General features: G+C 35.9%; 1 long non-coding RNA gene across 1 annotated transcript in view; it reads right to left on the bottom strand.

Annotated features, from left to right (window-relative positions):
• LOC140636325 (uncharacterized) overlaps positions 1 to 13,779 on the bottom strand; it is a 35,309-nt gene extending 21,530 nt beyond the window's left edge. The window contains exons 1-4 of the long non-coding RNA XR_012033600.1: positions 13,702 to 13,779; positions 8,757 to 8,817; positions 7,338 to 7,524; positions 4,727 to 4,812 (exon numbers count right to left, since the gene is read on the bottom strand). This is a non-coding gene — a long non-coding RNA (uncharacterized lncRNA). The remainder of the gene's footprint in view (positions 1 to 4,726; positions 4,813 to 7,337; positions 7,525 to 8,756; positions 8,818 to 13,701) is intronic.
• Positions 13,780 to 13,985: the final 206 nt, after the last annotated feature.

The raw sequence follows: 13,985 nt of genomic DNA, 5'->3' as shown, positions 1-13,985 counted from the left end.
AAGCTAAGACGAAGGCTTTGTACAGGGTCATGCCAGTGTGTGTTGTTACAAAACCATGCAGCAATACCTCATCACCTTCTTTCGAGCATTTCCTGTACCTGTACTTTTCAAACACATCCTCTCCTTTTCAGCTGTTGTCTGGTGTTGTCCTCAAGCTCTCTGAGTGTGCCAGCACTCTCAGATGGTGTGCTTACCTGCTCAAATGGTGTAGATGTTATTTTCCCTCGGTCTATATCAAGACATATTTTATTTGTTCCTTGTTTCTATGCTGTGTTATTTTTTTTGTAAAGCACTAATGACTGATGTTGGATTGACCTACTATTATGTTTTCTGAATAGGATGATTCAGTGTTTTAACTTTAAGTATTGATGGTCTATCTATAACTCCAAATGACTTTAAATATTGATTCTCAGGAGAGTTCATCAGATAATTCTCAAATACCATCCTCTGTTTTTTTCATTTTTCTCCAGTTACATGTATAACTGCTGCATTATCTCTATGCTACAAAGAAAAATATTCTGATTCTACTTCATTTTCAATGTTTAATAAAAATGTATGACCTTGAGGTGCCTGAGTGTCCCAGTCAGCTAAGTGTCTGACTCTTGGTTTCAGCTCAGGTCATGATCTCAAGGTTGTGAGATCAAGCCCTTTGTGGAGATCTGTGCTCAGCGTGAAGTTTGCTCAAGATTCTCTCTCCTTCTCCCTCTATCCCTCCCACTTATGCTCTCTCTCTCTTTCTAATAAATAAATAAATCTTTAAAAAATGTATGGTGGTATTCATAAATGATTTTTCATTTCTTTATTTGTATAGCAAAATCAGATCCTGAAAAAGCAATAAAAATGGAATTAATTAAAATGGATTCAACATAGGCTATAAAAGGTAAGGAGGGGTATTCAATAGCTATAGTTTTCTATATAGCTTATATCTTTTATGTCTTTTCCAGAACAATTCCATGAGAAAAATGATTTGAGGTAGGGAGGAGAAATATTAAGCATTCTTTAGTGAAAAAGAGGAGAAGAGGTATACTATTCATAAATATTGGTGAAGATAGAAGTTCTTTAAGGGCTACCTTCTTAAGTAGCCCTTAAAGAAAGTTTTTAACCCAAAGTAAAGTTCAAGTTAATACAAGGCATGGAGTTATATTCAGGGTAAATAACACAGTGGAGGCAATACCATTTTTAAAAAGATTTTGTAGGTCTTTTTATTAGAGAAAAAGAGAGAAAAAGAGAGCCCCCACATGACTAAGAAGCTTAGGCTTGACCTTCTTGTGGTCAAGTGTAAGGGGGAACCTAACACTCACTTCCACAATTGGGAAGGCAACATATGGAGCTGGGTCTTTCACCTCTGCTGACCCATAATGAAGCATCCCTACCCATGACATTAGTAGAGACTGTGTGAAGAACTATTTCCACCCCAATTTGGAAGTAATGAGGTGCCCTTTCACTTCTCTGCTGGGGTAGTCTCTGAGGTCCACTGAAAAATCAGGATTTTCACCATTACCCAGAAGTAATGAGCACATCACACTGAGGTGTCATGGAAGATCACCTGAGTAGCTAGAAATCCCATCCCTCCCAACAGTAACAGTCAGAATCTTTCCTAGTGTGTCAATGAAGGCCAAATGGGGAACTTTCTCTACCTTCCCTAGGCAGTAAGGAGGTAGTGCTTTCCTTCCTCTGCCAGAGAGTATCAGAGAAAACTGGCTAAACGAGATGGTTTAAATAAGATCTAGAGTTTCATAATATACTACAAAAATGTGCAGGCAAAATGTAAAATCACTAGTCATTCCAGAAAATGGAATGTATGAAACTTTTTTCAAACTGTATGAAAAAGACAATCAATAGATGTCAGCACCAAGATGACAGAGATGCTAGAATCGTCTGACAAAGATTTGAAAGTGGCCATGATAAAGTCAATATGTACTTATAAAAGTGATTGAAAGAAATGAAAAAAATTGAAATTTCAGTAAAGAAAAGGAGATAATAAGATAACCAAATTAAAGAAGAACAATTGTAAATAAAATATTCAGTAGATGGGATCAACAACAGAATGGATGGGTCAGAGGAAAGAATCAGTAATCTGTAAGACCAACAATGGGCAACAAAGAGAAAACAGGCTGGAACAATGAATGAAGCCTTAGGGACTTCTGTAGAACTATAACAAAAATACATAATATTTATAAATTAAAAATATTAATATTAAAAAATGTTTAGTTTGCAAATTAAAACCGCAAAATGATATTATTGCATAGGAACTAGAAAGGCAGAAGTATAAAATAGTAACATCACTAATAATGGAGAGGATGCAGAGAAATTGAATGATTTACATATTGCTGATGGGAATGGAAGCTAGTATAGCCGTTTTGAAAAACAGCTTGATAGTTTCTTAAAAATTGAATATGTAACTACTACACTGAGCAATCTTAGGGCTGGGAATTTATCTCAGAGAAATGAAGACTATGTTCAAGCAAAAACCTGTACGTGAATGTTGATAGCAGCTTTCTTCTTAATAGCCCCAAACTGGAAGCAACCCTAACGCCCTTCCACTGATGGATTAAATTATGGTATGTCCATACTGTGGCTACCTAGTCAATAGTAAAAGGGAATAAACTGCTGACACACCCAAGAAACTGGATGACTGTTCAGAAATCATGCTAAGTAGAAAAGACAGTTATAAATGTTTACATAGTAATGAATGTTCCTATTTATATAAAAGTATTGATAGGACAAATTTATAGAAAGAAGAACAGATTAGTGGTTGCCAGGAATTAAGAAGGGAAAGGAAATGGGGGTGGCTATAAAAGGCAACATGAATAATACTTTAGGGAATAGAAATGTTCTGTCTCTTGACTGTATCAATGTCAATATCCTGGTTGTGCTATGGCAGGATAGTTTTGCAAGATGTTACCATTGGGGAAAACTGGATAAAGGGTACACATGATCCCTCTGTGTATTATTTCTTATAGTTGCATGTGAACCTACAATTATTTTTTTATAATTAATTTTTAAGAATTCTATGCCTTATATATTCCTTTTAAAGTTTTCTGTCTAGGAGAAAAAAATCAGTATTCTGTATATTTTCTTTTGAGGAAATCAAAACAATATGAATACACAATTTTAGATAGGTTATATATTTTCCTTTAGAAATGTGAACATGAGAAGAGAGGCAGTTAATGACTTAATGAGTCTTGGAAAACTATAGTCATATCTATTCATTTCTATGAATTTCCTGCATCAAAATGAACATTTCTATCATATATGTGGAGGAACTGAAATAATATGTTCAAGATTGACCAGTGGCTCTCAAAGCACAATCCAAAGATCCCTAGAGATCCCTGAGACTATTGCAGGTTTTCTCTAGGTAAACATAATTTTTATAAAAATGATTTGCCTTCTTCACTGATTTTTCCACTGATAGTGGGTAAAACTGCTGGCAATTTAGTAAGAATCAAGAAAGTAACACTAAAGTTTGCTAGCACTCATTATATTCTCCACTACCATGAACCCACAGTAATAAAAGTGACAGTTACACCGAAGAATGCCCTTAATGAAGCACTAAAAATTATGAATTGTCTTAAACTTTAGTCTTTGAATAGATGCTGTTTTTAATAGTCTGTGTGATGAAATGGAGAGTGTGCATAAATCTCTTCTGATGCATACCGAAGTGTGATGGCTGTTTTTTAACAAAAGCAATTGTGAGATGCTTTGAATTCTGAGTTGAGCGAGCTGCTTTTTTCATGAAACATCATTTGACTTGAAGGAACAACTGACACACAAACTACAGTTATTCACACTTGGGTAATTGGCAGACATTTTCTCAAAAACAAACAAGATAAGTCTGTCATTTCAAGGAAAACAACTGACAGTGTTTGTTACCAGTGAGAAAATTTGTGACTTTAAGAACTAGAAATTTGCAAAACTTGAATCTACCACTGTGAGCTTGGCAGCTTTCTCATACTGAAAAGTTTTCTGATGAGATCGACGGTGATATTAACAAATGTGATTTTTAATATTAAACAATGAACTCTTCAACATTTGGAAGATATGTGTAACTTAGTGAACTCATATCTTACAAATAGCCAGTGAGTTATATGACAAAATTATGCATCAGTAAAAGGACATCTGAAGTGAAAGAGAGACCAATGGATTTTCATGTAACTGATTAGGAAGAGTTATTAATGTCATATTGTAACTAATCTTTAAGAAATTATTATTATTTTTAAAGATTTTATTTATCTATTCACTAGAGACACAGAGGGAAAGAGACAGAGACACAGGCAGAAGGAGAACCAGGCTCCATGCAGGGAGCCCGATGTGGGACTCGATCCAGGGACTCCAGGATCATGCCCTGGGCCAAAGGCCTGCGCTAAACTGCTGAGCCACCCAGGTGTCCCAATCTTTAAGAAATTATGGCCTTGGCTGGTTTTGGTGTGGATTCAAAGAAAAATAGCCACTGGGCACCTGGGTGGCTCAGTCGGTCAAGCTTTTCACCCTTGATTTCAGCTCAGGTCATGACCTCAGGGTCATGAGCTTTGTTGGGCTCCATGCTAAGCACAGTCAGCTTGTCCCTCTCCTTTGTTCCTCTTCCACTCAGGCTCTTTCTCTCAAATTAATCAATCAGTCAATCAATCAAATCTTTAAAAAAAAAAGCCACAATTATCTCAAAAAGCTGTTAAAATAATCTTTTTCCAACTGTATATTTGTGTGAAACTGAATTTTTGTTACCTACCTTAAATAGAATATATTGCAACAGATTGAATGCAGTGGCCAAGATGAGAATCCAATCACATTTAATTAGGCCAGACATCAGGAAAACTTGAAAATAAAAAAAAAAAAAGGAAAGTGATGTCACTCTTCTTACCAAGTTTTTGGAAATAGAGTTATTTTTTATAAAATTAATCCTCTATGTGAACACGTAATGGAGTTGTCATTGTTAATATTTTAATAAATATTGTTAAGGTACCTGAGTGGCTCAATGGTTGAGTGTCTGTCTTTGGCTCAGGGCATGATCCTGGGGTCCTGGGATCGAGTTCCACATTGGGCTCTCTACAGGGAACCTGCTTCTCCCTCTGACTATGTTTATGTCCCTCTCTCTGTGTCTCTCATTAATAAATAACTAAAATCTTTAAAAAAAAGAAACTTTTAAAAAATATTGTTAAAAAATTTTTAGTTGGGATTTTTAACAAAGAATTAGTGTAAATATAACCCACATTAAAAAAAATTCTTCAGGGTCTTCTACAATTTTTGAGAATAAAAAGGATCTGAGGACCAAAAGTTTCAGAACCATTGAGGTGGATCATTGCTACCTACAGATAAAATAGATTGGACAGAGACTTCAATATCATTGTGGTAGTATCACTCCCTTAAAACATGGAAATCTTTCAAATAATTAAACTGTTGGAAAGATATCTATATTAAATCCACTTGGAGCAGTACTGAATATGCATGTTTCCAAAGTTGTACAAAAACTGGAGAGAGAGTAGTTATTTTTTTCCCAGCTGTACTTCCAGGTTGCATAGACAAAAATTTACTTTCTCCTTTTTAAAGTCTTTACATATGGAAATTTTCAAATGTACATTTATTTTCAAAAGTAAAGAGAATAGTACAATGAAACTTCATGGGCTTATCCAATTACAATGATTATTAAAATGTTGCCATTCCTGGTTTAATTATCACCCCTCCTTTTTTTTTTTACTGTACTATTTAAAAGGAAATTTAAATATTAATAAAAATTAAAATATTTTTCACTCACAAATGGCTTTAGCGCTCCTAATGGATAAAGATGTTAATAATATAACCATACTTTATTTTTTAAAAAACATTTCATTTATTTATTCATGACAGACGTAGAGAGGGAGAGAGGCAGAGACACAGGCAGAGGGAAAAGCAAGCTCCATGCATGAAGCCCGACTTGGGACTCAATCCCGGGACTCCAGGATCGCCCCCTGGGCCAACGGCATGTGCCAAACTGCTGAGGTACCCAGGGATCCCATATAACCATACTTTAAATCCACTAAAATTAAGAATAATTCTTTGCATTCATCTAATAGCCCGTCTATATGATCAATACTTTTTATTGCTCTCAAAAATGTCTTAAATAGTTCATTTGCCAATAATGCAAGAATGTAAGCCTGTCCATATATTACATATGGATTATATATTCTGTAATCCATAATAGTTCCCTTTTCCTCTTTAAAATGCCAATTCTTTACTGAAGGAAACATTTAATTGTCATAAAGTTATCTGCATTATGTATTTTGCTGATGGCTATCTCATGGTATTGTTTAAAGTATTCCTTTACCTCATTTACCTCCTGTAAACTTGATAGTTATAGAAGCTTGAATAGATTCAGATTCAATTTCTTTTTCAGAGGGAGGAGATAGAATAATTCACAGGTGGGGCTGTAAATTTATTATTGCATTACACCAAAGGGATATTAGTTTTAATAATGTGGAGATTGATCCATGGGTCTGGTATTATAAGGAAGATAACTTCATTTACATCTTCCCAGAAATCTTTCTCTGAATGGCATTAACAGATAATGATAAACATTGCCTATGCATAGAATTTCATTACAATTTTAAAAACTATGTTTTTTCTTTTTTAAAGATTTTATGTATTTATTCATGAGAGACACAGAGGGAGAAGCAGGCTCCATGCAGGGAGCCTGATGTGGGACTCAATCCCGGGACTCCTGGATTACTCCCTGGGAAGAATGCAGGTGCTAAACTGCTGAGCCACCCAGGGATCTCCTAAAGCGGTGATTTTCTGATTCTATCATTTACTCTGTTTTTATGATTCTTCCGTAAAAAAGAACATTCTCTCATTTACTATTCATAGTCCACACTGAAAAGGTGAGATAAGTGCATGCTTTTCCATACTTATTTACCAAATTTTAGAATAATGAGGTGCTATCATAGTAACCTCTAAGAGTGACCAATAAGTAATTTTTAAAAATATCATTATGGTTTTGATATATTTTATGCATTTTAATCCATTTCTCTCATTAGTCTTTTTCTTTTTTAAAAAAAGATTTTATTTATTTATTCATGAGAGAGACAGAGAGAGAGAGAGGCAGAGACATAGGCAGAAGGAGAAGCAAGCTCCATGCAGGGACTTGATTCCAGGACCCAGGGGATCACTACCTGAGCCAAAAGCAGACGCTCAACCACTGAGCCATCCAGGTGCCCCTCATTTTTCTTTTTGATGTCCAGTTGTCCTACTTTTGGCCACTGATATAACCCATTCTTGTCAGCGCCTGTATATTTTGACATTCCTGTGATTTGTCTGTTTTACATAATAATATGCCTTGGTGATATCTCTAGAATGTCTTTCATTACCTCCTTGCTTCCTGGTGTGTCAAGAAGTTCTAGTTTTCCTTCTGCAGTCATGAATTAGCCATTTCTCCAAGGAGTTGACACATTTCAGGGGGAAGTGGTGGTACTGAGCGGTTGTAATCTATGTAACAGAGTTTCTCATTTGCCTCAGTTTATTATTGTTTCATGGTGAAGAGATGAGCAACATATACTATTTTTTAAAAAAGAGAAAAATAAATCAAAAGATCATAAAATTCAGTTCAAATTTAATCTTATAGGCTTTTTACTTATTTGATTTCATATATTGATTTTTTTCTTATATTGAAAACTTGACTTCTAACAACATTAATATAAAAAGTTATTTATTTGGTCCTCTATTTACACATTTTATATCTATTTTTATAGATGCATATACAATATTTTAATATTCTTACTAACAATAGTAGATTGTTGAATTCATATTTTCTTTTTACCACTGGAATATAGCCCAAGGTATTAATGAGTCAAGGGATAAATGCTTATGCAAATGACAGACGTAGTTAGAGAAAAAAGGGTGATGAAGATGGGTTTTGAAAAAGAGAGTTACAGTTAAACAAGATAACCTGTGTAACTTTTGGAAGGACTACAGATAAAATTTGAAAGGAGATGTGAACAGAATGCGCCAGGTTAGGTACAACCCAAAATATGAAGAACATTTATGGAAGCATTAACTTTTACTTTCTCCATACATTTCATTTCAAGTCTCTCTTGTCCTCTTTCTATAGGTTTATTTGCAACTCAGATCTCAATTTTTAGCCAGTATGGGAGAAATAAAGATAACATAATTTACATAATTGAGGAAAGTCTGGAATTGTGATTGTAGACTAATGTACAAACTTAACAACTGTGAAGAAATTTTTTGTGTCATGTTCAACTGTAATAGGTTGACTTTTTGTTTTTCTCTTTGTTAACAAGATGTTGAGCCATCTTATGTTAATATCTTACTAAGTAAAATGGTTATAGACACTGAGATTTAACTGTGGTTGGATGATTTATTTTTCAATGGTATCAGCATTACAAGAGAAGTTTTATGTTTATAGTATTCCTGAAATCTACTCTATCAGTCCTGTAATGCCTCATTATACATTTGGAGCTTTGTTGCAGTTCCCTACCTAGCATTTAATTTTCTACTGATATCTGGAATACTTGATAAGCAGCTTCATTTCTGCGAGCAGAGGGTGCAGAATCTTTCTCTTTGTACCCTGTGTTGGGTGTTAATTTTTCTGTAAATGAGAGATAACAAGTATTTTAGGCTTTGTTGGCTATATCTCTCTTGCAACAACTTAACTCTGCTGTTGCAGTGTAAAAGCATGTAAAAGAATGAGCATAATGGTGTTCTTATAAAACTTTATTTACAGAATCTTATGGCAAAAAACAAAAAACAAAAAAAAAAAAACAACTCACCTCCTGGAAATAATCTCTCAGGAAATGGAGCCCCTGTATTACCATCAGATTGTGAAGGGACCTGGAATTAAAGAAAAGTCAATTTGAAGAGCTCTGGCTGCTGGCTTCTGTCCCAGGAATTGAACTTAGAGAGAAAAGTCGGGGCAGTGTTCCTCTCAGACCTATGCCTAATGTCCTCAGGAAAGCCCCCTCTCTTGGCTTTCACTCTCTCACTGAAATGGTTTCTGGGAAAAGCCAGTCTTGACTTTCAAAGAGGACATTTCAGGTTGAAGTTGAGGAGAAACTATTTAGCTACTTAGCAAGGTTCTCAAGACCCTTATTGCACCTTCATTCAGACTCCTGGCCAGGATTTCTACCCCATTGCAAATGACATATTTCTTCATCTCATTAGAAGTACAGTTTTTACAAGGAAAGAGAGTATACCTAACCAGGCAGCTAACAGCCAAATATCCTTTGTCTTTCTTATTGTTGTCCCTATAACTTGCTTAGTTTCTTGTTTAGGAGATACAAAAACCTATGTGGAAGGGTTAGCCTATGCGGGTGTGCCTTTGAGGGAATCTCAGATGGTGTTGTGTGGGCATTGTTGACTGTGAAGAGTCTGCTGAATCATGTCAGGTCTGCTGCATGAGGTGGGGTAGGCGAGTAGGATACCAGTGGGGTGGGCAGATGCAGGGAATTTCTGCTCTACCTAACAGTGCTTTCCCAGGTTCACTCACCCAACGCAATCAATGCCAACTTCTCCCTAGAGTTAGCATGTTATTGCATGTTATTTTCTTCCAGAGAGGCTTTTTCCTTGTAAAGAGGGATTTTCTTTTCTCTAGGTCATGACATTGATTAGAAAAACAGAATTCAAAAGGAATAAAATACTGCTGCTGCTGCTACTACAAAGGTAGTTGCTTCAATTGTAGGAATAGAGAAAAGAAAATAGTAAGTGCTAGGAGCTGGATCTGGGGAGAGAGGCTGAAATTTGGGGGCTGATGGGATATTCTTTATTTTTATTTTGGTGTTGATGACACACTGTATATATTTGTCAAAACCCGTAGAATTACACACATATCCCAGTTGATGGCTATATTTGGCCTGAAGGTTGACCCCTGCCGGACTCCAATATTTAAGATCTTTCTGGAAGCATACAATGCATAGCCTCTGTCTAGACATTTCCCAGTGCAAAATCAGACTATGTAGTTATCAATACTTTTTTGAACCATGACTGTGGTCTTTCAGTTAGAAATTTTACAATGATCTACCTACCTGCCCCTTGGAGATCAGTACCTATGACCAACTTAGTTTCATAATCTATCCCTTCTTGGATTTTCATTTCCATCTCTTCACTGTTCTTCAGAGCCCTGTCTTACTCTATTCCTAAGATTATACAAGTCTAAGTTCTTATGAAGAAACCACTATGTAAAAAGTCTTGAACAAGACAGAGGTTTATTTCTTTCTCACCTAACCTTCTATTCTAGGATAGAAAGGGCATCTCTAACATTCTTAATATGTGGCTTCCATCTTTAGGTCCATTGATAGTAGTGGCTACCATTGGCTGGCTCTTAATCACCTGTTATATCAAGTATCAAAGGAGGATGGAAAATATAGTTTCTAGCTGGCCAATCTTGCATTCACCTAATACTTAGGAGTTCTGTTGTTAACAAAAGGGAAAATAGATTTTGTCCATCACCCAGAAGTCTTTATGGCATTACGTTAAAAAGAATGAAGTTTTAATGAAGGAAAAACACTTTGAGAAATGTGTTGTGTATCCATAAAATGTGGAATGTTTTCAAGAGCCATAATAGATTGATGTTCTATTCATTCCTACATTTCTAAGGTAGCATAAAAACACCCTGCAGTTTCTATCAGGACCTATGTGAAGACCTAGAACTGTGGCTGAATATGACATTAAAATCCATAGAAATAACTCTCTAATAAAAAATATATAAACCTAGCTTGAATGAAAAATAAAACTCCAGATGCCAGAAATGAAAGGGAACTCAAAATGAGAAAAGCAAATTGATGTTACAGTGGCTTGGAGAATTATTAAATCTGGGCTTGGGGCTTTTGTTTTGTGAACAGAATATATTTGGGTTGTAATTTTTTAAAATCCACTCTACCAATCTCTATCTTTTGATTGGTGTATTTTTATCATTAAACTTTAAGATAATTATTGATATGTTAGAGCCTAATACTGTCATTTTATTATTTATCTGTTTGTTTCCTCTACTAATGTCTCTTTCTCTTTTTCTACCTTCTTTTAGGTTGCTTGAATAGGTTTTAACATTCAATTTTGCTTTATTTATAGTGCTTTTGATTGATCTCTGTATGATTTTCTATGTGATATAGGTTTACACTATACTATGTGACTTATCATGGTTTACTGGTGGTATCAACATTTTACGATTTTTTGTGAAGTATGGAAACTTCACTTCCTTTTCAGTTCCTTTACCTTCCCCACTTTAAATATCACTGGCTAGAGTAACCAATAGTATAATTTTCATTTCAATCATCAAATATAAAACTTACAAAAAAATGATTGCCTATGATATTTACCCATACTTCTGCTTTTTCCACTGATCTTTCCTCATGCTCAAAGTCTCCTTTCCTTTCCTTTCCTCCTTTCCTTTCCTTTCCTTTCCTTTCCTTTCCTTTCCTTTCCTTTCCTTTCCTTTCCTTTCCTTTCCTTTCCTTTCCTTTCCTTTCCTTTTTTTCATTCTTTTCTTTTCTCCTTCCTTCCTTCCTTCCTTCCTTCCTTCCTTCCTTCCTTCCTTCCTTCCCTTTTTCTTTCTTTCATAAATTCCTTTATGTGAAAAGAACTCCCTTTAATCAATCTTTATGGGTAGGTCTGCTAACCACAAATTCTTCACAGATGAAATACCTTCATCTGAGTATGCTTTTGTCTCTCTTCATTCATGAAGGATAGTTTTACCAAATACAGAACATATGATTGATAGTTCCTTTTCTTCAGCACTTGTGAACTGTTGTTTCATATCCTTCTGACTCCATGGCTTCATATGAGAAATCTTCTGTAATTTGAATTGGTGATCCTCTGTAGGTAATCCATAATTTCCCTTTGGCTATTTTCAAGACGTTTCTGTCTTTACTCCTCAGACTTTTAAATATGATCCATCTTGGCATGGATTTCTTGGGAAAAAACTTTCTTAGACTATTGGTCTGTTTTTGATAAGATTATAAAAGGTTCTTCTTTATATTTTTGGTAATCTGCTTAAAAACAAAGATTCTGTGTTTCATCAAAAATAATTCCCTCTACTTCATCTTGTCTTTGGTTACTTCAGAAAACTTACCTTTCTCCATTAAAAGAGATAGGTTTTTCTTACAACTCTATAACTTCTGCATTTGCTTTGAAATTTTTAATTGCCACATTGATTAAATGGTAACTAAGTTTTGTTTCACAGTGACCTACGTTCTTATTTAATGAAATATTTTAAGCCTTTTAATTCCTTTGACAAACCTTCCAAAAATCAAACTTTAAATGAAGTCTTTTTGATCTTAAATTAACTTTGGAGTTTTCCTAGAGGGTTCCTGGAACATCTCAAAAGATTTGTCATCTCTCCTTATAAAAGAGAAATACTAAACTAGTTAGGCTTGTTTGATATGTTAAACTATGTTGGAAGCATCATCAAGTAAGAAGTGACGCAAGACTTTCTTTAGGTTATATTTATATAAAGATGTGTTATTGATATAAGTAGACCTGCAAAAGTGCTTCCCCAAGCCACCTGCACAGACCCACAATATGTCATGGGATGGTAACCCAATATCTGTGCCTGTTCTCCTTCCCCATATCTGTAAAATAGGCCCATTATATTGATGATATAGTGTTAACATGTGAAGTCTTGCCTTGGCTGCAGGACACTCTTGCAGATTTTGTTGGAACATTTGCAAGGAAGAGGATGAGTAGTAAGCCCACAAAATTCAAAGCTTAGGTACCACTGTAAAGTGTACCTAAGTGTCTATGATGTACCACTTTTGGGTCATCATATGGTTGGGTGCATTGTCCCAGAAGCTGTGAGTGATAAGGTATAAGCCTATCCAACCCCTAAGAATATGAAAGAGGTAAGATTTTGTAATGACTTTGAGGTTTAGAGGAGTTTTATTACCCACCTGGTACAGTGCTTCTACACTTATACTGCCTGTTGAAGAAAGGGCATATGTGGGTGAGGGTCAGAGCAACAAGTACCCTTTGAGAGGGTAAAAATACTAGTGAAACAGATTAAAGTTTGGGCATCTCCGAAGCAGGGCTACCATTTGAGTTTAGTGTGTCTGTGAGTCTTGGAGATATAAGGTGGGCACTGTAGCAGAGACAACAGAAGGGGAGAGTACCTCTAGGATTTTGGTCCAAGTTCTGCAACGGGACAGAAATCAAATGTACCCCTATAGAGTAATAACTTCTAGTGGTATACCCAGAACTCCTATAGGTAGAGCCAGTGAGGAAGGAACAGCATATCTTGGTAAGAATTGCCTTCCTATCAAGGAACAGGTTGAAAATATGTTCCATCAATCTACTCTACCATGGCTTAAAAATCCCAGTTTGACTAAATGGCATGTTTATTTGCAGCAGAGGAGCACTATTTCCAACAGCCTAGAAATGCAGGTGATACTAAGCTCTATAGAGTATGTAAATCTTCCAAATGCCCCTGCCTCTGTTCCTGTGGTGGCACCTACAGCCTATATAGAAGGAATGGGAGAAATTCCAACTGATGCTTGTGCCTGGGTACAGAGGCCTAGAACCTGTAACAAACCATAGCAGCCAGTGGGCTAAATTCAGAGCAGTTTGGCTCGTGATCACTCATGAGTCCTGGCCATTAATCCTTTGTACTTGCAGTTGGGCCAGTCTAAAGGGATTAACCTTATGATTGGACAATGGGAAGCCAAAGGGGGGATGGTCATGAATAAACTCGTAAGAGGTCAGGTTAGATGGAAAGACATTTTGGTTTACCTTAAAGAGCCTGAGGCGGTCCTCACTGTCTTCCATGTCCTGGCTCCGAAGGTGCTGACAGCCCCTGGTGATCAGGAAGCTGATGCCCTGGCCTGTGTGTGCATCCTAGCAACTGACCTAACAGTTGATACAGGAGATTTGATACATAGGAAGAACAGCCACAGTAGAGCCCAGGTGGGATGGCACATTGCCAACATTGCCAATTATCCTTGAAATAGAGTGACTTGGTTAATTCAGTAATAGCATATCCAATGTGTTCTAAACAATGCTCAGGGAAACTGCCA

Source organism: Canis lupus, chromosome 7, assembly GCF_048164855.1.
Source record: "Canis lupus baileyi chromosome 7, mCanLup2.hap1, whole genome shotgun sequence".
Classification (NCBI taxonomy): domain Eukaryota; kingdom Metazoa; phylum Chordata; class Mammalia; order Carnivora; family Canidae; genus Canis; species Canis lupus.
Note: the sequence above shows the minus strand (reverse complement) of the source record. Positions and strands in the feature narration are given on the sequence as shown.